Source organism: Macaca fascicularis, chromosome 1 (assembly GCF_037993035.2).
Source record: "Macaca fascicularis isolate 582-1 chromosome 1, T2T-MFA8v1.1".
NCBI lineage: Eukaryota > Metazoa > Chordata > Mammalia > Primates > Cercopithecidae > Macaca > Macaca fascicularis.
In genome coordinates, this window is record NC_088375.1 from 204,755,563 (window position 1) to 204,783,383 (window position 27,821).

Genomic DNA, 27,821 nt, shown 5'->3' on the forward strand with positions numbered 1-27,821 from the left:
GGTTGCACTGTGGCTGAGGCTGCAGTGGCTCAGGGCTCCTGTTCTCATCTTCTCCGGTTAGCCCTGCAATGCTTGCTGCTCAGTCCAGGAGGTGGTGAGCTCCCCGTCACTAGAGGGGTCCCTGGAGACTGGGCAACCCTTGTTAGGGAACTAAGGCAGCAAATGCTGGGCTGAGGTTATTATGGGGACATCATTCTCTGCAGATTTCCCCATCCCGCACTCTATTCCACCCCAACACCAGAGTGCAGGAGGGGGAGGGAGGACCCAACAGTTACTGTGTTTGACGGGTGTGGTGGGCTTGTCATGTAGGGTCTGATTCCCTCCCCTCCCTCTCTTTTTCCTCCCCAAGATCATCTCAAGGGTTAGATTGTGTTTTCCCTCATTTCACAGATGAGGAACCTGAGGCTCAAAGAGGTTGAATGAGGCAGTAAGTAGCAGAATTGGGATTTGAACCCAGGCCTGCCTGGCCCTTTCCTAAAAGTACTCCTGTCTCCAAAAGAGTACAGGCTGCTCTTACCTGTACCAAGCACTTACCTTGTGCCAGGCACTGAAGTTGACTCTTCCCATCCTGCATGTCACTGAACCCTGACGACCATCCATAGGGCAGATGCTATGACCACCACTTTTCAGACGAGGAACCTGAAGCTCAGAGAGGTTAAGTTACTCACCTGTGAACTGTGGAATGGGATTCAGTCCTGGGTTGGTTGCCTGCAGAATCTGTGTCTATAAGTGCTGCATAGAGCTGCCTCCTCCTCTGACCCCTAAGAAGTTCTTCCTGAGCTCTAACCCAGCTCCTCTCCCCGGACCTTCAGATTAGCTGCTGAGGGTCATGGGCCTGAGACATATTAGTGTAAGAAACAGGTTATAAAGTTCCAGAGGGCAAAGGGAATTTTATTTCATTTATCTTTTTTTCGCTTAAGAATTGCTGAATGAATGAATGAATGAACACATAGTCTCTCTGTAGGCTGGTAGAAGGTGATTAGGTAGATAACAGATGAAGAGTCAGGTAGGAGGCGAGCACACTGGTAGGAGGCAAGCACACTGGTAGGAGGCGAGCACACTGGTAGGAGGTGAGCACACTGGTAGGAGGCAAGCACACTGGTAGGAGGTGAGCAAGCAGGCAGTAGGTGAGCAGACGGGGAGAAGATGATCAGGCAGGTAGGAGATGATGAGGCAGGTAGGAGGTGAGCAGGCAGGTAAGAGATGAGCAGGCAGCTAGGAAGTGGGCGGGCAGGTAGGAGTTGAGCAGGCAGGGAGGAGGTGAGCAGGCAGGTAGGTTGGGTCTCTGCTCCTTTTACCTGTTACAGGTGAGGGCGTCCCTTTCCATAGCCAACAGCTCCAGGGGTGGGCTCTATCTGAGGTCCTGTGGCCCCCTTGGGGGAGGGATTTTGTCCCCTCACAGTTATGGAGCTCTGATAGGGCCCCACACTGCTGGGCTCCTTCCTATTTCATCTCATTTAAACTTCCCATTGATGCCCATTTCTGTAGTGAGCACACAAAGTTCAGAAAGTAGAGACGACATGGCCAAGAACTTGAACCCGAGGACTCTTGCCAGATCACTGTGCTGCCTTCCACCCTCTTCCTCCTTGGTTTCTCCATTCGTACACAGGTGGCTGCCCAACACCACCAACCCCGTGGAGAGCTTCCCATGGGGCCCAAAATTGACCTCAGACTCCCACCTCCCCTTTGCAGGGAGTCCCATTCCGTCACAGCCCTGTCCCTCCCTTGGAGTCATTCTCTTGCTCAGAACCTGTGTTAAGGCCTCCTTACCTTGCTAGGTACATTCAAGCAATGGCATGCACATGAGGCAGCCTGAAAGTGTGGAGACCAACCAGCAGGTAAAGGAGCCCCCAGGAATAGCCCAAACACTTGTGTTTCATCCCCCAGGACTTCCAGAGGGTTCCTCCACTCCTTGTCAGCACTCCCTCAGAAGGGAGAGAAGAGGGATGGAACCCAGGGAATTCCCTTCCCTGGAATGAGGGCACCTCATTTTTGGATGTTCCCCCTCCCGAGTCCCAGAGGATACAAGTCTCCTGGGATAGCCTCAGCCTCCAAACAACAGCCTTCTGAGACTTTAACAGTTTGCACCCCCATTTTATAGATGGAGAAACTGGGGCTCTGAGTGGTGAAGTAAACTACCGAATGTCATGCAGCTATGGAATGGTAGAGCTGAGATTTAAATAGAGGTCGGACCCCAAAGCCCATTGTCTTCCCAGTGTTTGTACTCAAAGCAGACTGATGTCCTTGGCTGTCTCTATCAGATCTAGCCCCACCATCCCCAACCCCTCAGCATGGCCTGAATTCCTAGGTTCCAGTGGGTGCAGTGAGCCTGTGCCCTGCCTGGATGCCCCTCCCTGATGGGTCTTGCTCCAGCGGACTGAACTCTGTCAATTTCTCCAAAGCCGCTCCCTCCAGGGCTTTGCAAAAGCTGCTCCTCCTGCCTAGGGGGCCCTTCCCCTCCTCTCTGCCTGGACAACTCCTATTCATCTTTCAAGACTTAGTTGAAATGTTGCCTTCTCCAGAAAGCCACCAAAATCTCCCGAACTTGATCATGCTTTCCTGGAGTCCTGAGCGTTGATTGTGTTCAGTTAGAGTGTTTGTCAAGGTGTCTGTCTCCCCACTGGACTGTGACATTCCTGAGTGCTGGGGCCATCACTGTGAGTCCTGCATACTGCGTGGGGCCTGGCCTACAGCAGTGGTAAATAAACCAATGTCTGTGAAATAAACTTCACTCAACAGTTCTAGCTCTGGTCAGAGAATGGTCTGCCCGTTTGTGGGTTTCAGACTCCTGGACTCTCTTACTGTGGGGATTGTGGGTCTATGCTGCTCTGGTCCTGTGGCTCAGGGAATCTAAGGCTCAGGGATGCTGAATGCTGAAGTCTGCACCTGGGTGAGTCAGGTTCTGTGACTTTGAGTCAGCACCATGAGAATACCCCGGGTGCTGACAACACCTTCTGAATCCAGGCACCCAGGGATACTGACTGAGTCTGAATCTGGCCCCTCTACTCAGCAGTTGTACGAACTTCAAGGCTCTGAGTCTCAGTCTCTTCATCTGTGTAGTGGGGTTGATGATGGCAGGTGGGTGCGACTCTGTCAACAGCATTTAAGAGAAGCCTGCCTGTGTGTGGCTGCCAAGGCAGGCCCTGAAGAGTGGGCTGTGAAGTGGACAGTGGGTCCTGCCCAGCCTGGCAGGGGCGTGCCTGTGAGGGCCCATGTGTGGCAGAGTCCTTTGTGTGAGGGCCTCACATAGCAGGGTGCAGTCAGCCAGGAGGACACTGGTGATTGCCGGCCCTGGAGGGCAGCCCTGGGCTGGAAGCGATGTGGAGAGGGGCCCAGAGCATTTCTTCCCCCCAGCCTGTATGTGTCAGCTGTCAACCTGCACTTGAGGCCTAGATTAGCCCTGTTGAATAGAAATGTAACAGGACATGTCAGTTTTAATTTTGTAGTAACGTTAAAAACTTAAGAAATAAGTGAAAATTACTTTAAAATATCTCTTATTAACCCAATATATCATTTCAATCTGAAATCAATACTAAAATATAAATAATGAAATGTTTTACATTTTTCTCTATGCTGAGTCTGAAAGTCTGGTATGCCTTTCACAGGTCTAGGATAGCTCGATCCAGACCAGCCACGGTTCAAGTGTGCAGCGGCTCCCTGTGGCCAGTGGCTATGGGACGGGCCACAGTAGGGCTGGCAGCTCCTGATGATAGCCCACTGGGTAGGAGCCTAATCTCTGGAGTGACTGTGGCTTTGGTTCAATTCCTGACTCTCCCTCTTCTGGGTCAGGTGACCTTGAACAAAAGGTTTCACATTTTCTTGAGAAAATTGATGTATTGAGTGTTCAGCAAACAGTGGCTGCTGGTATATTTATTATTTTTGTCACTCTGTCACTTCACAGCACCCTAACTCACCCTTGTAACTGTGTGTCTCCCCCTCGTAGACCTTTGGCACCTTCCTCTGCCATTGGATCTGCTGGACAGCAGCCACCCCAGAGTGTGGCTCCCTCTGCATGGCTGGGGCTCACCGAAGCACAGAGTACAGAGCCCCACCTGGGCTGAGCTGATGAGCCTCTAGGGCAGCAGCACATTGTGTGAGTCTGGGCTGCCCCAGACCTCTGCTTCTTGGCCTGTAAATAAGAGGGTAGGACTAGGGGACCCTGGAAAGTCACTGCTAAGTGTGAGAACTTGATGAGCATGACAGCATTTATATAGGACATGAACAACACTTACAGAGAAGACTGGGGCGGGGCGGGAGGCAGTAATAAGCTGCAATGTGCTTGACTATTGGCTTGCCTTGGGTGACCTGGCTACCAGGTAGGAAGGAGCCTTGTTTCCCCTCTGAAGAAGGCCTGCCTCCCAGGGTGTGAACCTGTGATGACCTGAGTAAATGAGCATAATGTCCCACCAGGTGTCAGAGCCCAGACAACATGGCTTTTGCTGAAGTGGCAAAGAGGGCTGCCTGGGGAGAGGTTCTAGTGGATCCACTGTCTTGCTCTGGGAGTTCTTGGGAAATCTGGAGACTCCAACTCCAGGCCCATAAGACTTGCCAGGCCTGAAACCAGCTTCGGGTTTGGAGAGAGATGTGGGGTGGGGGGGCGGTGGAGGGGGTGCCACACTGTAGCCTCCTGAGGACATCACCTCATCACGGTACTCTCCAGTCCCATACAGGGGTGACCCCAGGGGCTGTGCAAGTGGGTCAGGTGGAGAGGAAATGGTCTGTTTTGTTGCTCCAGGACACTTGTAACTGGCTAGTCGACAGCTCACAGCCCGGTTCCGGCACAGCTTCGCCAGTCCTGCGTGAAGCAGTGAACACAGCAGTGCCCACAGTGCTGCCCCCGAAGGTCCTGCAGGGCTTAGGGACTCCCTGCAGGACCTTCGGGGGCACACTAGGCCACTGACAGAGGACAGAGCCCGGAAGCACCTGGCCAAGGAGAGATTCCTTGCCTGGGGGTCAGTGCAGGGCTGGACAGGCCATTGTGCTGAGGGACAGAAGCCAGGGGCTGGGGGGAAGAAGTGAGCTCTAGGTGAGAACAGTCAGCGGCAGGATGAAGGGGGGTATCTGCCTACCTGGCTCTTAGCAGAGCAGTTTGTCCTTCCAGGCCACTCCCCCTGGAGAGCACGGGCAAGACACATGATGGCCCTGAATAAATTCTTCCTTTCCGTGCTTTAGCAAGTATGATAAGTATACTTATTAAGTATACCTCAAGTGCTTTAAGAAGTATCATTGAGTAAGTTTTTCTTTAACACTCCACTCCTCCCTCTTCTTCTCTCCCTTCCTCTCCCTCTGCTTCCGTTTTTTCTCTCTTCCTTCCATGGGGCAGGAAGGTAGCAAGACAGAACCCGGGCACATGTGTCCACAGGCACACGTATAAGGCCCCACACCTGTGAGCACGTGCACACCTGCCGCACGATGGGCCGTGTCCGCCCAGCACCAGCCCCACAGAGCTCAGAGCAGCCCAGGCCTCTTCTATGTTTTACTGCTCCCAGAAAATTGGAAAATAAAGAAATGTTAAAATAGAATCACAAACCCTGGGATATAACCTAAATATTTACATCGTACAAATGAACACTCTTGTCAACAAATATATGATGTGTGATGTGTCAGGTAATCACGAGGTTTATTTTTAAAAAGCTCATTCCTTCCACAGGTAAGGCAGAGTGGATGGGAACCAGGACACACAGAGGAGGCTGTTAGATGAAAGTCTGGCCTTCTTTCCCTATGCCTCAGTCCATGGGAAGAACCTCTTCGTAACAGCATCGGAAGGTCACATTTGAGGGCTTGAAAGTGGGCCCTGCACACATATGTGCACACATACACGCAGACACGTACATACACGCCTGCATACACTCAACCCCCTTGGCAGAGAGGCAGGAGGTTACCTGACTTGAATGTTGCTGTGGCAATAACTGCAATGTGATACTTTTTAGAGATAAAGCTGTCACGTGCGTTTTTATCCTTTCTGAAAACAGGCAAGATCTGATGGTATCTGGGGGGAAGCTGACATGGGAGAGCATCCCAGAGGCATTTCTGCAAATCCTGAATCATGGTGGGTCCCAGGTCCTTCCCCAGGGGCCTGTGCGGTGGGTCAGGTGTGGGGGAAATGGCTGCTTCTTGAGGTGCTACTGTGTCCCAGGCACATGGTCTATCCTGTTCACCCCTCACAATGCCCCCAGAGTGGGTCGAATTCTCCCTGTTACTGCGGAGGAATGAAGCCTCGGAGAGGCAGGGGAACTTGCCCTGGGTTACCATCAGGGAGTGGAAAGGCTGGCCTCGGCTGGCTCTCCCCAGTGCCGGTGACGGAGCTTATTACAACTGAACTTGGGTTGTGAGGCCCCTATTCTGCCGGCCGCATTACTGGATGTGAGCACAGGATGCAGTCTGCTAAGGGCCACTGACAGACAGTGGAGAAATGACTGGGGGAGTGCAGGTATAGATGATGGGCAGTGGGGAGGGGGAACAAGGAGGGGATAATGATAAGACTGGGGCTTTGTGGGCTTGAGACAAAGCACAGTCAGTGCCTGATCAATGGCAGCCATTATAAGTGTGGTGATGACTGCCATCATCATCATTTCTGAGGGAAGAATCTTCATCATTGATATGGTTTGGATCTGTGTCCCCGCCCAAATCTCATGTTGACGTGTAATCTCCAAGGTTGGAGGTGGGGCCTGGTGGGAGGTGATTCTATCATGGGGGTGGATTTCTCACAAATGGTGAGGGCACCTCTTGGTACTGTCCTCCCAAAGTGAGTGAGTTCTCACAAGACCTCATCCCTTAAAAGTGTGATCTCGTCCTCTCTCTCTTGCTCCTGTTCTGGCCTTGTGATGTGCCTGCTCCCCCTTCACTATCTGCCATGACTGTAAGTTTCCTGAGGCCTCCCCAGAAGCTGAGCAGATGCCAGCACTGTGCTTCCTTGTACAGCCTGCAGAAGCATGAGCCAATTCAACCTCTTTTCCTTCTAAATTACCTAGTCTCAGATATTGATTTATAGCAATTCAAGAACAGCCTAACACAATTATCATCATTGTTATCATTGTTGTCTTCACCATCATTATCATCCTCATCTTCATAGTCACCATTGTCTTGGTTTTCATCATTATATTCATGGTGTCATCATCGTCATGACTGTTGTCAGTCATCATCATTGCCATCCTCACAGTCATCACCATCTTAACTACCCCTTAGTGAGTATCACCTGTGCCTTGCCTGTAAGGCTGTTATAATTATCATCTGTAGATTACAGATGGGGAAGCTGAAGCACAGGGAACGGAGGGGACCTGCCCAATGGCCCAGAGCAAGTCAGCGATGGTGTCACCAGCTCAAGTTCAGCTGCTCCCCATTCAGAGGCTGAAAACATGAGAAACAAGGGGCAGTGAAATGAAAACAGTTTTATTAATTGGAAGCTAGCCGTTGGGGAATGGCCAGACTCATGCCTTTCAAAGACCAGTCCAACTTTCTGGGCTGAGTGAGATGGTTTCAGAAGGCAGACAGAGTAGAGGAAACAGGTGGGAGGGGTGCAGGGGGTGCAGGTCTGCAGGTCTTGTTCCAAAGGCTTTCTTGAGTAGTCAACCATCTGGAGGTCCAGTTGGCATCATTTTGGCTTCCACCTATTGGTGGTGGTCTCCTTGCTTGTGAGCCCACTAAGCGAGCTGATTCCACAGCTGGATCTGCAAGCCTGGTTTGTTTCAAAATTAGCCCCTGGAATTTCTAAGCCAGCACATAATGAGATAAGGAGCACTGTTCATGGGAGTACCTGGTGGGCAGGGAAGAAACAAATGTTTTAAAGCACAAGGCTACATTCTGAGATGAAGAAGGACAGGAAAAAGTAAGTTTCAAAATGCATTTCAAGGCTGAGACACTCAGTTACAATGGATCCAGGATTCGAACCTGCGGTGTCTGTCTCAGGGGTGGCGTCTTTGCCCTGTACTAAGGACAATATGAGCGTGACTGCTCATTGGATGCCTCTGCTTGCCATGAGCACCTCCTCCCAGATTGTCTCCAAAGCCCCTGCTGTCCTCCCAGCCCATCTGGCATCCTGGGGACCACTGCCACAGCTGAAGGCCTACTGTGTGTGCTGCATCTGCGTCCTCATACCCGTGTGCTTTTGCACCTGTGGCCTCTCACCTGTGGGTACCTAGAACCTACAGCCCCTCCAGGAGGTACATCTCATCAGGTCTGTTGTTTTTACAGGGGAGGACTCTGAGGGTCAGAGTGGGAGAGTGACTAAGGCCAACCCCAGATTCTTTATTTTTTATTTTTTGAGACAGAGTTTCGCTCTTGTCACCCAGGTTGGAGTGTAATGGTGCAATCTTGGCTCACTGCAACCTCTGCCCTCTGGGTTCAAGTGATTCTCCTACCTCAGCTTCCCCAGTAGCTGGGACTACAGGTGCTCACCACCATTCCCAGCTAGTTTTTGTATTTTTAGTAGAGATGGGGTTTCATCATTTTAGCCAGGCTGCTCTCGAACCCCTGACCTCAAGTGATCCACCTGCCTTGGTTTCCCAAAGTGCTGGGATTACAGGCATGAGCCACCGTGCCCGGCCCAACCCTAGAATCTTTCTAGGTGCTTGAGGGTGGTTGCAGGGATAAAATGTGATGACATAGGAAATCTGGCTCTGGCGAAATTGCAGCTTCTACAGGAAAGGGCACCATCCCCCATGATAGAGGAGAAACCAAGGCTGGGAGGGAAGGAGGAGGTAGAGCCTGGACTGTCAGGACTCTCCAATGCTGCTTCCCCAGGGTGACCTGGAGGGCAGGAGAGGGCAGACCCAGGAGGGCTTGGGCAGGAACTCTTCCACCTCCACCTCTGCCCCTGACTGCCTGCCAAATCCCCGACCACAAGCAATTTTCCCTGGGGAAGAAAATGACTGCGCAGTTTTGGCAAGATCTCACTTCCATTAAGTTAAGCATTTAACAGAGTTCTCAGAGCGGAATCTGTTTTGTTTAATACCTTGATCTCTCTTGTCTGCTGGAGAAATAAAATCTGTCAAACCCCTTGAAGCCAACTGTCAAAGTAAAGCATTTTGGGGGGACAAATCTCTCACTCTGATGGCAAAATTCATTTGAAATGATCCTTTAATCCAGTCTCCCTGTGAGACCTGGAGCTGAAATTTTAAAGCCATTTGCCCTAAAGAATTTCTTTCCATTTCTCCCTGATGCTTTCTCTCCTGGTACCAACCCCTCCTCCACCTTTAAAAAATAATGCAACAAATTGCAGCCGGCATAATGATAACCATTCGGTTTCTCATACAATTTTTTAGGGGAAAATGACAGAGCACAGAGCTTTGTCTTTCACTGTCTGTTTAGGGAAGGGAGGTGATTTTCTGTCAAAATCAACAAGTAAAGGAGAAGAGGCATGAGGGGGTGGGGGGAATTTTACAGACCTGAGGTCTGTGTGAGCAGGAGGAGTGACTGGGAGGATGACTGTGCCCTCACCCCTGCTGAAGTGGGGGTGGGAGGAGCTGCCGCTTTTTCTCTGATCTCTGCTCCTCACACCTGTACCGCCTTCCATCCCTGTGTCCACCTGCAAGAGTCTCAGCCTGCCTTTGGGCTCAGTACTTCACAAGGTACAAAGCATTTCCACATTCACCACAATCATTTATCTGTTAATCGCTCCTTCCTTCCTGCCTGCCTGCCTTTATATTGTCAATGTCATGGTGTTTGGGTTTCACTATGGGACATGCCCTGGGCGATGCTTGGGATGTGACCCAGACATAATCTCCACCTTTAGGATTCCAGAGTCTAAAAGGGAAGATGAAGTGTGGACCAATGGCTAGGATCCTATGTGGTAGATGTGTGCTCGGCACATAGCAGGCACTTCTCTCAGTTAGATGTGTTGGGCGATGTGTAACAGACAACCTAACAACAGTGCTCAAGTGATTAGAAAGTAGAATGCTCTGGCATTAGAAAGTAGAATGCTCTGGCACAGCCGCACGTCTGGAGAGGAGTGGTTCCAGCTTAGTCAGATGCTCAGGGATGTTGACAAAGACCCAGGCACTTTCTCTCTTCCATCTTTACCATCCTCGGCTATGTGAACTTTTTGTCCTTAGCTTGTTTCCTCATGGTTGCAAGACGGCTGCTGCAGCTCCAAACATCATGTCTCACATTACAGACTTCAAGTCGAGAAGAAGGTGGCAGGGAGAGGCAGAAAAAAATAGTTCCCAGAAGCACTCCCTCCACCAACAGATTTCCCCTCATATCTTGGTGGCCAAGTCTGGGCCACATACTCACCCATAAAACAATCTCTGGAGAAGGGGGATGGGGTGCCTGGCTTGGCTTCACCCCAGGGTTGGAGGCCCCCAGGCCTGAGCCTGTGGCTGCAGAACAAACACAGTGCTCTGTGAGTGAAGGAGGAGGGGCAGGTCTACTGGGGGCAGTCCCCTGTGTCTGCCCCTTCTTGTTGGTGTTTACTGACGAGTGTCCCCGGCAGTGTGCCGTCTGGGGTAGGGACAGAAAACCCGGCTCTGAGCCTCCAATCCTGTAGGCTGTGTGATCTGGGAAGCACTTGACCTCCTCCCCTGTGGAGCAGGGACCACGACAGCACCTGCTGCATAGGGAGGTCATGCAGGTGATGTGGGTCATGTGTGCAGGTGCCTGGCTCATGGGGGTGTTAACACCTGTCAGCTATTGTGGGGATGAGGTCAATCTGTAAAGTGGCCCATGGTGCCCTCTCTGTAGCAGTCCTGGAGGTGACAACAGCAGGAATATCAGTTCACAAGTGCGAGCGCTTCCTACGCGTGCAGGGCACCCTGTACTTGCACTCACTCACTTAATCCTCACAGCTACCTGAGGAAAGCGCCCTTTCATCCTCATTTTTACATCAGAGGAACCGAGGCTCAGGAAGGGGAACCCAGGTGGAGTGAGGGCAGGTGGGACTCCAGGGTACTCAGGTTCCAACTGCTGTGCTCTGACCCACTGCAGGATCCTGGGTGGAGCTGGCACAGGCAGGTGCCCAGATAACCCCTTCCCACCCTGGGTCCAGGCAGTGGCTGGACCTATCATTCGCCCAACCCTGTTGTCTGCTGCTCCTGGAGCTCCAGGGCCACAGACCTGCCTGTGATGTGGGGAGATTGGTCACCATCCTGGCTGCCCTCCTCCAAGGTGATGAATAAACATATTCTGTGTAATCAATACTGTCACTGTGTCTTGGTCATGAATTGGCAACTTTCATTCTTTGGGGAAATACACATTAGATACGTTTAACATGGAACATAAGCATATGCTAGTGATGAATAATACATTTTGTATTTGTACATTTATCAAAATATGCAAAACCTATGTCCACGATTATACACTGGTAGGCACACCAGAGTTTAGTAACTGCTTGAGACTCCTCACCAGCACCAGAATCTGAGCTTGGGCACCAAGGGGGACACACAGCCCACAACCCAGACCTGCTGGGGTGGAGGGGCTCAGCTGTCGCTGCTGTGGGTCCCATGAAGACTTGACCCATTGTTGGCCTTCTCAGTCTTCCTGGGAATTAAAACAATCATGCTAGGTGACAAATTCCTCCTGGATTTAGGACAAACACTTGCTGAAGAGACTGCCACCAGTCACCCTGGTGGCTCAGTTCCGGTTAACGGTCTCCGAGCCCTGGGCACAGGGGAGGGAGGCAGGTTAAACCACAGGCTTTGGTCCACACAGGTTTCCAGCCCTGGCTCTTCCACTTGCCTGCTGTTAGACCTCGGGAAGCTTGCTTAAGCTGTCTGAGCTCAGTCCCCTCATGTGTTAGTTGAAGATAGTAATAGCATCTACCTTATGGGATAGGGGCTAGAAGTAAACGTGGCAACACAGGTAGCAAGCTCAGTGAGGATTCTTTGTCTTGCAGTTCCATTGTGTCAGGACTGTGGTTCTCTGGCCCCACGGCTGTCCGGGTGGGCAGCTCCTCCTGCAACTGGAGGGTGCTGGCCCCGCTGGGCCCCTCACCATTGGAACAGTGAGAAGAAAATGAGCCCCAGGCCCCACTAACTTGGGTTCACATTCAGCCTCCAGCCGTCGCTCAACGTGTGACTTGGGAAGTGGCTGAACCTATGTGAGCCCGATGGGTTTTTCCCTCTGTAAATGGACACACACTATGGACCACCTAAAGCTATTGTGAGGATTTGATGAGGGTACATCAGCTGGAGGCAGATTCCTGGGCTCAAATGACACTTTTAGTGCATACCTGTGGGTGGGACTCTGAGCAAAACACAGAGTGTCTCTGTTCCTCGGATCCTCATCCTTCACATGGAGACTGGGAATCTCTGCTGCGTAGGATGCTGTGGGAACTCCAGGAAAGAGAGCTCTCAATGTATGTTAACTGGCGTTGTTATGCTGCTGCTGCTGCTTCTTCTTCTTCTTCTTCTTCTTCTTCTTCTTCTTCTTCTTCTTCTTATTATTATTATTATTATTATTATCATTATTATTATTCTGCTTGTAGGCAAACACCCTATCTTGTCTTTATGTATCAAGCCCCTGGCACAGGGTCTGGGCATAGTAAAGACTTGAGGCTCACCGGAGCAGGAAGAGCAGGAACCTGGAAGCAGTTTGCCTGTGTTTAAAGACTGGCTCCATCACTTCCGAGCTGTGAGATCTTGGAAAATGTCTAAACATCTCTGAACTTTGGTATCTTCATCTTTAAAATAGGGGAGAGGGGTAAATGACAACAGGGTCTCCTTCATGGGGTTGTTGAAACAATGAAGTGAACTAATGCATGAAAAGTGCTTAGGATCGTGCCTGGCACACAGTAAGTGCCAAGACGATGCTAGCTTCAATTCTTCCAGGCCTTGAGGGAGCGTTGGTGTTGAGCGGCCTCTAAAGTTCTCCTTTTTTCCCACTACTGCAATTTGAGATGAAGAAACTGAGGCCAAGAGACATTAAATTAAATGTTTGGCAACAAGGCAGTATGTGACTGTGCTAAATTATGCAGGGCAGACAGAGAACAAAATGATCAGTAATAAAGGGGTAATTGCGGGGGACAGATGCTAAGTGGACCAGGAGCCTGAGATGAAGGAGAGAAAAATGCAGCCTGGGATGAGGATGGCCTCGGCCAGGGCCAAGGTGTTCTTGTTAATGACATTGATCTTTCCCCTTAACACAGCCATGCATCCTTACTGTGAAGCATTTGGCAAGTGCAGGCATTTATACAAGAGAGTATATAACTCATCTGGTATCTTGCCTTCTGGAGATAGTAGTTTTTACATATTAATACCTTTCTTCATTTCTTTTTCTATTCATATACAAGTATATATTTTCATAATTGCTTTCACATGGGTGTGGCTGTCTAGATAGGTTAGAACATGATGCAATAACAAACAAATCTCTTGGAAACAAAGTTTAGAATAACCTGCTATAAGGAGATGGTGAGTGGAATATTACAAAGTTTTAAAAATTAATAATGCCTAATATTTACAGAGCGAATAGACCTCAAGTCCCAGTAGCTCGACCTTAATGTAAACTCAGGTCCAATCTTCCGTCCCTCTCCAGGCTCCCATCTAGATCCCAAGGTCATCATGCTTGGACTGGTGCAGTAGCCTCCTGATGGGTCCCTGGCTCTACTCACTCCCCCAACAGCAGCCCCTGTGACCCTGTGAGACTCAAGGCGGAGCCCTCTCTGCTCTGCTCTGGACACCCCAGGCTCCTGCCTCACTGGGCACATCCAAGCTGACAGTGGCCCCGGCCCCATAGTTCCCAGCCTCACCTCCACTTGGCCCATCTCACCCCCAACTTCTGCTCCCCTATAGGCCCCTCTGCTCCTTCCTGGACCTGTGATCCTTGCAGTTCCTGCCTCCAGCCTCTGCCCCTGTGCTTTCCTCAGCTGGAACCTCTCCCATGTCTGCCCACTCCCTCCCTCTCCTCCTCAGGTTCTTGTCCCAATGTCACCTGCTCTGAGAGCCCTCCCTAACCTTCTCCCCACACCATTGACAGTGCTAGGAATCTTGCTACTTTGGTGGGGAGCTGGTGTGTCCTTAACCACCTATTTGCAAGTGTGACCCATCCCCTGCCCCCTCTCCTGCTTCCTTTCCCTCCGAAGCTCTTACACACCCTGCAGCCCCCATCGGATGCTCCGCATCTGTCTCTTTCTAGACCTGAGCTCCCTACATAGGGGCTTTGTTTGGTTCTGGGCTTTCTCCTGCTGCCTAGGACAGCGAATGCCCACAGTAAGTGCCCAAATGCCTATTTGCTGAGAAAGCAAGTGACTTCAACCCTGGTAATGTCCTACAGGTAAGACGCTGTCCTAAACAAGGGACTGTCTCATTACTTCTCAAGGCAGCCCAAGAAAGCTAGTTCTAGGGACGCCCTTGTGTTTCACCTGAGCCCACAGGCCTGGCCTGGCCTGGCTTGCTCCAGTGCCCCGCTGCCCCCAGCTGCCCCCAGCTCATGGGGGTTGGCTTGGGATTCCCACCTGGTCCTGCCCTTGTGGAGGTGTGTAGCTGTTCCAGAGTGTTCCAGGAAGGGCAAGGTGAGGCTGGGGAGCCTCACCTCCTCCCCACACCATTGCCAGTGCTGGGAATCTTGCAATTTGATGGGGAGCTGGCATCTCCAGGAGGTTTTATTTAGCACGCCACCCTCCTCTGCATCCTGAGCTCCAAGCTGGGTCCATGCTGGGCTAACACAGACCCCAGGTATGCAGGGAATGCCCTGACAGCCCAGCACCCCCGAGCCTCCCCTCCGCTGGTGGTTTCTCATCACCGTCTGCCTCCTTATCACCATCCACTGCCTCCACTGGCTCCTCTTCATCAGCAGGGACTCCCTGACCTTTGTCTCCATAGCCTAGGATGCAGCCACTGCCACCCGGGTACAACCAAAAAAGTCTCCCTGCAGGTGCACAGGGAGATAGGGACACTGTGACTCTCCCTTTGTGCAAGCCAGGAAAGGCACCCTCATGTTCATTCAGTTGGAGGAGGAGTGAGGCCTGGGCTTGATTGGTCAACATATTGTCTTTGCAAGGGATTCTTGTCCAGCTCCACACTGGGCCACCCAGCTGCCCCCCAAGACCTCCTCTTGCAAGTCTCTCAGGCCCCCCAAGTGAATGCACCCAAATCTGCCCAGCCCACCTCCCCTCTCCCAGGTTTCTCCTCTCACGAGTCACTGCCCTTCACCTGGTGGCCCTGACCACCTGGCAGGGGAGTGGCATGGATGGATGCCTTCTTCTCCTTGACCACACTCACTTGGAGAAACTTACTTTCCCAGGCCGGGCATGGTGGCTCATGCCTGTAATCCTAGCTATTTGGGAGGTTGAAGCAGAAGGATTGATTGAGCTCAAAAGTTCGAGACCAGCCTGGTCAACATGGTGAAACCCCGTCTCTACAAAAAAAAAAAAAAAAAAAATTAGCCAGGCACGGTGGCATGTGCCTGTAGTCCCAGGTACTTGGGAGGCTAAGGCAGGAGAATCGCTTGAGCCATGGGGGTGGAGGTTGCAGTGAGCAGAGATGGCACCTTTGTACTCCAACCTGGCCAACGGGAGTGAAATCCTGCTTCAAATAATAATAATAACAAAACTTTCTACTTTCCCAGTTTCAGTCCCTGATCAGGCCCAGGGTTCCACCATACATCCCTGAACCGAAGACACCCTCCACACACTTATTTCTTTTTGCTTAAACTACTCTGAGGGTTTTTCTGTCACTTGCAAAGAGCCCTGACTCAGACACCAAGGCAACCTGTTTATTTAAAAAACTGATTTTTTAAAAAAATACTCTTTCCAGCAATGAATGTGTGTGTCTGTCTCAGACACATTCCTGGAAGCCTCATCAAATGAGAGGAACGAGGCTTTTGCAAAGTTAGGTGGAAATTAAACCCACAATCCGGGCACACTCTTGTTTGACAAGTGATAATTAACTGCTGACAACATAATTTTAGTCTGGATGCAACATAGGTTTCATTAAAAAGTAATCAAGGAGACCTTTGCATGGGGAGGTCTGGTCTCCTCTGCAGACAGAGGTTCTGTGTTGGCGTTGAGTGTCCACTGCTCCCCGCCAGGTGGAGCATGGGCCCCAGAAGTGACACTGGGACTGGTCCCTGGTCTTGCTGTGCCCCAGAGACTCCCATGTTCCTCTGGGCAGTGCCCAGAGGCGGCCCAGCTAAGTCCTCTCTCACTAGGGAGCCGTCCTCCTTCTCTAGGCAACCCCATCCCAGGATGTGCCTGGCACCATCACAGGGACATGGCACTGACTCCAGCTCCAGGGATGGGGATGGACGTCCTGTCTCTTCAGCCACACCCAGGTCCTGTTGGGATCAGATCCCATCCCTCTCCTCTTCAATTTACAGAGGAGGAACATGAGGCTCAGAAAGTTGGAGTCACTCATTTAAGGCCACACAGGTGATGAGGGACCAAACATGCATCTGAACTGTGACCTGCCCAACTCCTAAGTCCGTGCCACCTCCACCCCATCCGCAGCTCCATTCCTCTAGGGAACTCTCTGTTCTGTGCTTCAGTTTTGTCATCTGTAAAATGGTGAAAACACTAGTACTCTCCACATGAGGCTTATTTTAAGTATAAATACTTATTTTAAGTATAAAATAAGACTGGGCACGGTGGCTCATGCCTTTAATTCCAGCACTTTGGGAGGCTGAGGCAGGTGGATCACCTGAGGTCAGGAGTTCGAGACCAGCCTGGCCAACATGGAAAAACCCCGTCTCTACTAAAAATGCAAAAATTAGCTGGGCGTGGTGGCACGTAATCCTAGCTACTCAGGATGCTGAGACAGGAGAATCACTTGAACCTGGGAAGTGAAGATTGCAGTGAGCCAAGATTGTGCCACCGCACTCCAGCCTGGGTGACAGAGCAAGACTCTGTACCCCCCCCCAAAAAAAAAAAAAGGAGAGGGGGAGATAAAATAAGTTGATACATCCAAAGCACTTATAATAGTGCTTGACACATAGTAAACCCTTCAGGTCACTTCTGTTAGCTGTAATGCTCATTAATTGGTATTAATATCAACAGCACGCTGATATTTTTTGGCAAACTTCCTTCCTCCAGGCCCATGGACCAGTGATTCTTCCCCTTTAATCATCTCTATGAATCCTGAGCAGCATGGACCAAATTAAAACTACAATCAAGCAAGCACCGTAGTGAAAATGTAGAACACCAAGAAAAGAGGAGGTTTCTTAAAAGCTGCCAGAGAGGACAGATGACGTACCAAGGAAGGACGAGCAGGCGGCAGGTTCTCACGGCAACACGAGACAGAAAGCCAGGGAATCATATTTTTAGTGTCACATGAAATAAGCAAAGTAGAATTCTAGACCCAGATAAATTATCATGCCAAGCTGAGTGAGGAGGAAAGACATTTTCAGGCAAAGACACACTCAGAGGCCCTCGTCAAGAGAACTAATAAAAAAAAAAAAAGTCACTCAGGAGAAAAGATATTGCATGAAGAAACAAGGAAAGAATCAAAGCAGCAATAGTGAAGGAAAGAATGGGCCAACTGGGGGCTGACCATAGGACATAAACACGGCAGCCACAACAATAATAACCCCAATGAATGTGGGAATATAGGGACAGATGGAAGCACGGGTCCGGGTTGCACAGCTTTGAGGTGGAGAGAAAGATCGTTGGAGTTAATGCATTCTAAAGACTTCGCGTGGTTCCGAGGGAGGAGAGGGATATTGATTTAGACTGTGTAAGTCAAGGGTGCTTATTATGATCTTTAAGCTGATCAATTAAAGAAGAGAATAGAATGTGTAATTTCCAAGCCAGTAGAGGGAAAAGGAAATACACAAAACCTGATCAATATGCATGGGTGTCAGGAAGTGAACCAAGCAGAAACACACACACACACACAAAGAATAAAAGCAAAAGTCAACACAAAAATCCTTGCCATTGAGAGCACAGTGAGAAGGTAGCATCCTGAGCTTTGCCTTTCACATCCGTGTGTCACTGGGCAAATGACTTAATTAATGACATCACCTCTCTGACCCTGATTTCCTCATCGGTAAACGGGAGAGAACAGCACATTTTGTTAAAGGGTTATAATAGCACGTTCCATTTAAGAGCTAGCATGAGGATCGAATTCAGCAGGCACCACACGAGGGTGGGTTGCTAGCACTAGTACCATAACTCTGCACCAGGCGCAGCCCTAAGTACACCCCACGTGCCATCTCACTTAACCCTCCCAACAGCACTGTGAGGCAGGGCCAATGTCATCTTCACTTTGCTGAAGAGGAAACCGAAGCTTGTAGGTGAGAGCCTTGCCAAGGCCACACAGCTGGGGAATGGCTGAGCCTGGACAGAGCTGGAGTCCTCTGAGCCTGAAGCCACCTGTTGACCCTGTGACCTTGACCAGTAGAGGTCAACTCTCTGGGCCTCAGTTTCCTCATCTGTGCCTTGCGGTGCACAGGGTAGCCATGAGGCTGGGCAGAGATGAGGTGTGCGAGCCCTCAGCAGCGTTCCCAGCACATTGTCCAGTCAATGAGCGGAGGCTCCTGCTGTTATCATGACTCATGCTGGCTGGGGGTCACTGCTCTCACCTCTGTCGCACAGGCAAGGAGCCCGAGGGTTAGGGAAGCCACGAGCTGGTGTCACCTTGCTGATCTGCGCTGATTTGTAGGCTTCACGCCCTGGCTGGAGTGTGAGCTGTGGGTGGGGGGCTTGTCTGTCTGGTTTCACTGATTTACACCCAGGGCTGGGCGTAAATGAATGAATGAATGAATGAATGAATGAAGTGTCCTTGGGTCCTACTCCATGCATCCATTATTCCCACACAATGTTCTTCATGCTGGGAGCCTCCCCAGCAGAAAGCAGCTCTGAGAAGGACTGGATGTGCTGGCCTTACAGTGTCAGGACAGGAGCAAGCTTTTCATCAGGACAAACGAGGTCCCTGACTTCCAGCTTTGTGTCCTTAGAACTTATTGCCGTCTGACGTATCTTATGTCCTCATCTCTTATGATCTGTGTCTCCGCAGCACAACGGTAGCTCCATGAGAGCAGGGACTTTGGCTTAGTCACTGCTGGGTCCCAGGCAGTAGGTACTCAAGAAAAAGTCTGTCACTGAAGTGACATCACCACTCTGGGCCTCAGTTTCCTCATCTGTATAGTGGGAGGATGACACACCTTTGCAGCTGTTGTGGGGACGCAGTGAGGCATGGCCAGCCCAGTCCTTGGTGCAGAGGCCACAGGCATGGTGAGCAGCTGCCCTTCATGCCCCTGCTCCCAGGGTGTTCGGTAGGAAATGAATTTTATGGACATCACAGTGTGAGTGTCTTTTTCCTTTCCCTCCTTTGATGGCAATGCTTTCTGCAGCCAAGCTTTAGTTTATCAGAATTAGAGATTATCTAGGTGGCTCAAGCAGTCTATCAGGAAATTTCCAAAGGGACAAAAAAGCGAGAAGCATCTCTCCCAGCAGCCTCTGCTGTACCTTTCACTTAGTCTTGGTAACCAACCACCACTGTTTGAATGTTTGAAATATCCCAGAAACTGCATCTTTTAACTCACATTTCTGCATTTAAAGTGGTGGTTCTCAATCGGAGTTGATTTTCCCCTTAGGGAAAATTTAGCAATGTCTGAAGACACGTTTGGCTGTGGCAACTGGGGAAGGGGTTGGGGGGAGGGTGCTGCTGGCATCTAGCGGGCAGAGGCCGTGTATCCTGATGTGTGTAGGGCAGCCTGCCCAAAAAGAATGACCTGGCCCCAAATGTCAAAAATGCTGAGGCTGGGAAACCCTGACTTAAACACACCCCACAAGCCTCTGAGAGCAATGTCATCTATCACTTTAGAAATGAAGGGAGGTTTGGGAGGTGAAGCTCAAGGATGTGGCTTGGCTGAGACTCAAATCCGGGTCTGTGTAGCTCTGAAGCCCCTGGTTCTTCTGCTCCTTACATTTCCAGAACCCTCCAGTTCCTTCATTATCACATAATCCCCTCTAACAGGGGCCAGTGCTCTGTCGGAAAGAGCATTGTAAACACGTGTGTTTAACTGTGTAGAAGGAAACTTGATCTGATTTTATAGGAGCTACCTCTGCCTATTTCTGTCTCTTTCTTTTTTTTAAACAAGTAACTTCTTCCTATATCTTTAGGGGCAATTTGTGATGATCAAGGATAATTTGAAGAATGTGGCAATCAGAAGAGCAGCCGGGTCACCTGTGGCTCCCCCACCCAGAGATGGCCTGAGGTGTCCTTGGCTGTTCATGAAGGTGAGCAGAGTTCCCTTGATCTAGTTCCTGGGGGACATGCTGGGGCAGTCCCTGAGGCTGGACTTGCTATGGGAGAGCAGAGGGTGTGGGGGACTCCAAGTCGGAATGGCCCTGCTGGACAGAGCCTGTGCAGATGACTGGCTGGGGCAGTCACTGCATCTCTGTGCTCAACGCCGTCAGCTAAGGTGGGGAGACATGTTGGCCCTGGAACCACTGGGGGTGCTACGGATGATAGACTGACCACAAGGTAACTTATGGTCACATGATTCCCTGGGCCCACCAGGGCCAATTCCAGGTTCCTGGACCCTGGACATGGAATCTGCTGTTTGGCCACGCAGAGCTGACTGTCGTGCTCTCTCCGCCTGTCCTCGCTGCTCACGGGATGAAGTCCATGCTCCTCGCCATGGAAATCCAGGCCCCTTGCAGTGGGCTCCTGCCTCCCTCTTAGACTGGCCTCCTCCCTCTCACACCCCTGCCTGGGCCAATCCCATCAGGCCTGACTGGGGAGGCGTGACTGTCACTCAAGCTGGAAGAAGTGGGCACAGGGCAGAGAAGTGAAGGATCGGGAGAGTCGGACACAGGTGAGGGACGGCATCAGGGTGGGTGTGGAGACCCCGAGACGCGTTGTCTCTTCCTGGGCTTTCACTCAGCGCAGACCCCATGGCCCCATTCAGAGCCGTCGAGACTCACTTTCTTCCCAAGCCCCCTGCTTGTTTCCATGCCTCCCAGGCCCACCAGATGTTAGAGGCAGCACACAGCAGCAGGAGGGGTCGAGATGGGAGGACACCGGGGGAATCAAGGGAACAAGGGACGGCTGGAGAAGTGACAAGTGTCACGAAGACATGTGGTGAGAGGCACCTGTTTATCAAACCACTGTTGTTCTGAACGGAACCCAGGGCAGCTCCTAAAACACGCACTGTACACTAAGATCATTCATTCATTCATTCCCTGGGCCAGCACTTACTGAGCACCTACTATGTGCCAGGCCCCGTGCTGCTGCTGAGATGCACTGAGAAGAGAGACCCGGTCCCCACACTCAGTCTGGGGAAACATATCAAGAGAAGACCCCTCTCACATTGAGAGATGTGCCCTTGTGGTGAGGACATGATGGGGAGTGTGTGTGTGTGTGTGTGTGTGTGTGTGCGTGTGTATGTGACAAATGCTGATCCTGTTTCAGGCCTAGAGTGAGGTGTCCTAATGTCCTAGTGAGTCTGGGAATTTGGGAACCATCCTAGTTTTACAGAGAAGGTGATCAAGGCCCAGATGGGGAGAGATTTGTCTGACGTCCTGGACTCAGGCTTTCTGAGTCCCCAAACCCCAGCTCTGGCCTCAGCATCACCCGGCCTTGGGATCCCACAGGGCCATCACAGCCACAGCTTCAACCCACCCTCATTCCCAGGCCACATGGCCGACCTTCCCACGTGGACATTAATTATACCTCCCGGAGAGTAATTTGCAAGGAGACAGTAAAAACGTGCTATTTAAATAGCGATTATTAAAATTATGCCAGGGGGTTGCCACATAATAGGCAATTATCTTTGGCCTAATTGGGAAAACAATGCAGTCAATTCTCTTTAGCTGTTTCTGCAGAACTGGAATTAATCCTGTTGAGTTGCATTCTCTGCAGCTTCCGCTGGTATTTGTTAAATAATGTTCCTAGGCCGGGCGCGGTGGCTCAAGCCTGTAATCCCAGCACTTTGGGAGGCCGAGACGGGTGGATCACGAGGTCAGGAGATCGAGACCATCCTGGCTAACACGGTGAAACCCCGTCTCTACTAAAAAATACAAAAAACTAGCCGGGCGAGGTGGCGGGCGCCTGTAGTCCCAGCTACTCGGGAGGCTGAGGTAGGAGAATGGCGTGAACCCGGGAGGCGGAGCTTGCAGTGAGCTGAGATCCGGCCACTGCACTCCAGCCCGGGTGACAAAGCGAGAGACTCCGTCTCAAAAAAAAAAAAATAAAATAAAATAAAAAAATAATGTTCCTTTACAGCTGTCATGAGGGCTCCTTGGGAACTTCTGCGCCGAGTCGCCAGGGCCTTGGCCTGCATGTCTGGGTAGAGACACTGTCTTTGGACTTTGAGAGCTTTGTTGCCCTTTGACTTGCCTTCCCCTCCTGTCTGTCCGGGCACCCGCATCCTTTTCCATCTGCGTCCAAACATCCACTCGTTTGTTCACTTACGGGCTCTTATGATTCACCTCTTCAAATAGCTTTTGTTTATTTCTTTATTATTATTTCCTGCATCCATTGACCACATGTATTCATGTTTCTTCTTTCCTTCGGTCTGTTTCCTTCACTCCTCCTTCTATCATTTGTCCTTCATTCATTCATTCTTCCTTCTGTTGTCATTGTGCACTCAGTAGTCAGCAGCAATGCATTTTGTCATCCCTTATTTCAGGGCTCATTCGTTCACTCACTACCAGATGTACTCATTCATTCACCACCTTTTTCATGCATTCATTCATCATTTGTGCTCCTTGTTTATGAGTTTACGCACTTGTTCATTCATTCATTCATGCAACATTCAGTGTAGACTGCTGGTAACAGCATGGATTGGGTGTGTTTGTTCCAATGTGATTCCGTATCTGTCCATCCTGCACATTCTGGGACTTTGATAACAAAAGCCCTAGGACCTTTTAAGTAAGCTTTTTATTGTAGTATAACATACTGTATAAGAAGAAAAACACACAGGTCACAATTTTGCAAACAGCCATTCCAGTACCTCAGAACCCCCTCTGGGCCTTCTCCCTTGGTCACTACCCTCTATGGGTAACCGCTGCTGACTTCTAACAGTGTAGACTTCCTGTGCCTGTTCTAGAATTTTGTTGTTGTTGTTTGAGATGGACTCTGGCTCTATTGCCTAGACTGGAGTGCAGTGGTGCGATTTCAGCTCACTGTGACCTCTGCCTCATGGGTCCAAGTGATTCTCCTGCTTCAGCCTCCCGACTAGCTGGGATTACACGTGAGTGCCACCACGCATGGCTAATTTTTTTTGTATTTTTAGTGGAGATGGGGTTTGACCACATTGGCCAGGCTGATCTGGAACTCCTAACCTCAAGTGATCCGCCATCCTCGGCCTCCCAAAGTGCAGGGATTACAGGCGTGAGCCACCGCACTCGGCCTTGTTCTAGAACTTTGAAGAAGTGGACTCACACCGTCTGTGTTCCTACATGTGCAGTCCCTTTGAGCAGCTCTATCATCCTGAGACTTATCCATGCTGTTGCATTAAGTTGTACATTATTTATTCTTACTGGTTGGTGGTGTTCTCTGCTATGAAAATACAATTATTTATTTATCCTAGATGGAATTATGGACAATCTCATGATGAACACTCTTTTGATGAGCAGGTGAAGGCATTCTTGTGGGGCATTTACCTAGGGGTGGAGCTGCTGGGTCAAGGTCACGCAGAAGTTCAGCTTTAGTAGATACTGACGGTTTTCCAGAATGATTATCCCACTGTGTGGGATTCACCTTTGCCCATGGACTTGCCCCTGAGCTACCCGTACTCCCCATGACTGTGCATTGCACGTGGTCTGTCTCCGGTCCCCCTGGCCCAGCTCCTCAGTCCTCCTTCCAAGATGTTGCCCCTCTTCAGGGCTTTGGTGCAGGTCTGCCTTCCCCTTGGTCCTGCTGTTGGCGCCTTCCAGCCTTGGTCCTGTCTTTCTGTCCTGGAGACACATCCTCAGGCCACTCTGGATGATGTCTTCTGGGCCTGGTCTGGCCTGGCCGTCTTCCCATCCTGTGGGTATTCGGGACTTAATTCTGATGTGAAAAGTCTGGGACGCAGAACACATGCCTCAGAGTGATCCTGCCTGAAGATCAAGGGAACAGGGATGTTAACACCCCAGTTCCTGCTGGTCCCTGATTGAAGGCTATTGTCAGGAGTGTTAATTCCCTGGCCCTTTTGACCTGCCCCATAGGAGGTCAGAGTGGGCTTAGAAAGACCCAGAAAGGCTTCAGATAATGAATTGCAGGAGCTGATCCATAGAAGTCAGACCTGGACTAATACGGTGAGGCCAGGGCTGTGGCTGGGACATCAATAGCATCTGCATAACTGTAAAATGTGGGCAAGAAGGCACATCTTGGAGGAGAGTTGGGAGATTAGCAATGGCTATGGCACCTAGTAAGCAACTTGTAAATGGAACTGAATTTTATGGGGATGCTGAACTTCTAAGCCCAGGTGACTGAGAAGGCTGTGGTGTCAATCTTGGTGGCTGGGGATACAGGAAAGGGACAGGCTGAAATGGAAGGAGGATGAGCTAAGTTTTGAACAGGTAGAGTTTTGGACATGTTGAGTTTGGGTTGAGAAGACATATGGCCGTTAGAAGTAGAGATTGGCTGGAAAGGGCTTGGGGTGGGAGCAGAAGACTTGGAGTGATTCTTGCCTCCACGAATCTCACCTGGGACCACAGCAAGCTGACTCCCTTTTCCCATGGTTTCCATCTCTCGCTGTACCTCCCCACCCTGCACAGGGTATAAGCAAGAAATGGTGATGTTCCAAAGGAAGGGTTTGGTTATCAATTGTTGATGACATGTTTTATTTTGAAACTGGTTTTGGGCTCCAAAAACAGACAAGATGATCTTCGCTGCCTTGCCGGGCTACCTCAGCTCCCATCCGCACCCACTGTGTAGAGGAAGACACTGAGCTCAGGACACTGGGATCAGGCTGCAGTGGGTCCATGTGCGTGGGTCCGGAAGAGGTAAACTCCAAAGTTGACCCTGAGGTGGTGTGTGTCCCTGTTCCTCCCCAATATGTGAGCTGGGGTCCACCTTCTACAGGCGAGCCTGCCCTTCTTTTGGGGTCCCTGCTCCCAGAGTTAGAGAAGTTGTGGATGGTGATTCTCCCAGCAGCCAACCGCACAGGTGTTGGCCTTGAAGACCTCATCTCCCAGACAGTCCCTGCCTAGACCCACAAAAAAGAGCGAGGTGCCTCACTGTGGTCTCAGGCCCAAGCAGTTTTCTGCGATGGCCCTGGGAGAGCAATGCCAGCTCTCTGCAAGCCCACACTGCAGTTCCTCTCAGCCTCAGCCTTGGGGGCCTTTTCAGAAAAGGGCAGAGCAGCCTCGGGTCCCTCGTTTTGTGTTTCAAGGACTCAGCACTTAGGCATCTGGAGTAGGGAGAGAACATGTCTGCTGGAGCCAAGAGACCTGCAGTCCCCATCCTGGGTGACCTCGGACAGATCCATCACCTCTCTGAGTCTCCGGTTCCACAGTGATGAACTGAGTGAAAAGATCCGCCTCCTAGAATTATGGGGAGGATTAAAGGAGACAATGGGTGGGAAGGTGTTTAGCAAACTCTGATGTTTCCATTTATGTGGGAGTGAGTCGTTGTCACTGTGGGAAAGACAGGATGGTGTATTTCCTCACTTTTGTTCCTTAAATTACATAATCCCCAACTCACCAGGATTCCATTCCCCTGCACTGCCCCTCATTATTGTCCTTGAACTTTGATTAATTTAAAAATGTAAACCTGGAAGGAATCTCAGAGAATGATGAGTCCAACCTCATTGTTCTAAACACTGGGGAACTGAGGCACAGAGCGAGACAATGGGCTCAAGGTGCCCCAGCTGGTTGTGGCACAGCCACCCAGGAGTCCCAGCCCAGAACGCCTGGGGTCTCTGCAGCCTCTGCCTCGCAGTTCCCTGGGGTCTTCTTCAACCTTGCTTGCTTTGCTTGCCGGATACTCTCTCCAAGATCAAAAGCTAACAGGCAGCAACCTGGATTTCCACAGCTAGAGGCTAATTTGCCCTGAGGCTGCTTTTTGTTTGTTTGTTTTCTTTTTAGAATTACTTCCACGGCTTAAAAATTGTATTTTTGAAAACCTAAAGTGGCTGTCAGTTTCTCTCCAAAAGAAAACACGTGATCTGTCTTTTGTATGGATGTGACATTGCATCTAGTTCAAAGTCCCATCAAATGAATGTATTACAGGAAGAAAGGGTTTCATTTGAGAAAATTCAAGCTACCACACACATAGTTTGCTGCCTAACCTTTTTTATATATCTTTTTTTTTTTACCATGAAAAACAAAATAGCTTTTAAAGGTTACCTTTCCCTCAGAAATGATCTGAATTCGTGTAATTTAAGCCTGTGTTGAACATGTGAAATGTTAACATTTCCTCACTGTTATAATCCTGCCCTCTTGCCTTTCTCCAGTGCAAGAGACTTCCTCCCTGCTCAGCTTGATGGTCATTTCTTTTTGCAGCCCAAGGGCTTGTCTTTCCATCCCCTTGAGAGAAATGAACTCAGGTGAGGTCAGGCAGCCGGGAGATTCCAATTCATGATTCCTAGGACTTTCCATATGTGGATCATCATAGCTACCATCGCCTAAGGGCCTACTGTGAGCCAGCACTGTGTCAGGTGCCTTTTAATTCATCGCCTCTAACCCTCCCGCTTCCATATTGATTCTATCTGCTGTCACCTGCCGCCGGGATGATTGCCAGAGATGCCAGATCATCTCCCACATTCGATTCCACTCTTACCCCCTGTGATCTCCTCTCCACTTAGCAGCAGGAAGGAGCCTTTAAAAATGTCCTTACAACCACTTCCTTCCTTGCTCACACCCTCCATGGGTGCCCAGCTTCTGCAGGTTAAAGCCCGAGTCCTTCCCTGGTCCCAGACCCTGTGACCTCTCTGACCTCACCTTGACCTCTCTGACCTCACCTCCTACCCCTTTTTGCTCTGCCCCAGCCACTTGGGCCTCCCCGCTGACCCTTGAGCACGCCAGGCTCACTCTCACCTCTGGGACTCTGCACATGTGGCTTCCCCTGCCGGGGCTGCCCACCCTAGATGTCCTCATGGCTCCCAGCCTTCGGGGCTCTCTTCAAGTGAGTCCTCAGTGAGACCTTTCCTGATCACCCGCATAAAACTGCACCCCAACCTCCTGATACTCTTTAGCCCTCCTCTCTGCCTGATGTCTCCTCATCACTTACCACTGTCACTATCTGGCATATTCTGAATATTTTGTTTACATTATTTATTGGCTGCCATCCCAAGAACGCAAGCTCTGGAAGGATAGTGATGATGATCGTTTTGTTCACTGCTAAATATCCAGTTCCTACAACATTGTCTGAGACATAAATGCTTATTATATGAATGAACTGAAGATTCACATTTGGTGTGGATAGGATTAATAGCATTCAGATAAAAAAAAAAACAAGTAAACAGATACATAGTATAATATCAAAGAGCAAGAGGTGCTATGAAGAAAGGAAGGCAGGACTATGTGGCTGCTTAGACTGGGGGCCTGGGAAAGCCTCTTCCAGCTTTCGAATGGAGATCTGGAGTTTACAGACCAGGCAGCAGCCCCAGGGAGTGGATAGCTCGCCCAAGGCCTGGCAGGAGGTAAGTTATGGCATGGGTTTTGAGGCCACAGAGCAAGTGTGCCCAGGCTCCTGGGGAGCGCTCCAGAACACCCGAAATGGACATCCTTGGAGCTGACCTTGCTCCGGCCTTCTGGCCACCATGTTAAAGTCATTATTCCATGTATCTCCCTTCCCCATGGGACTGAGAGTGTGACTTGGTGGAGTTCCCATCCATCCATCACAGGGCCTGGTGTATAGTAGAGCCTCTGCAGGGTTCTCTTAATGAATCAAGTGTGTTATTTCCAGGCAGGTGAGGGCATGTTGCAGCTATAAACATACAAGAATGTCCAGCTGTAAGAGGTCCTGGAAATAATTGAATCCATTTTTTTTCAGAGAAAACTGAAGCCCAGGGTGGGCCAG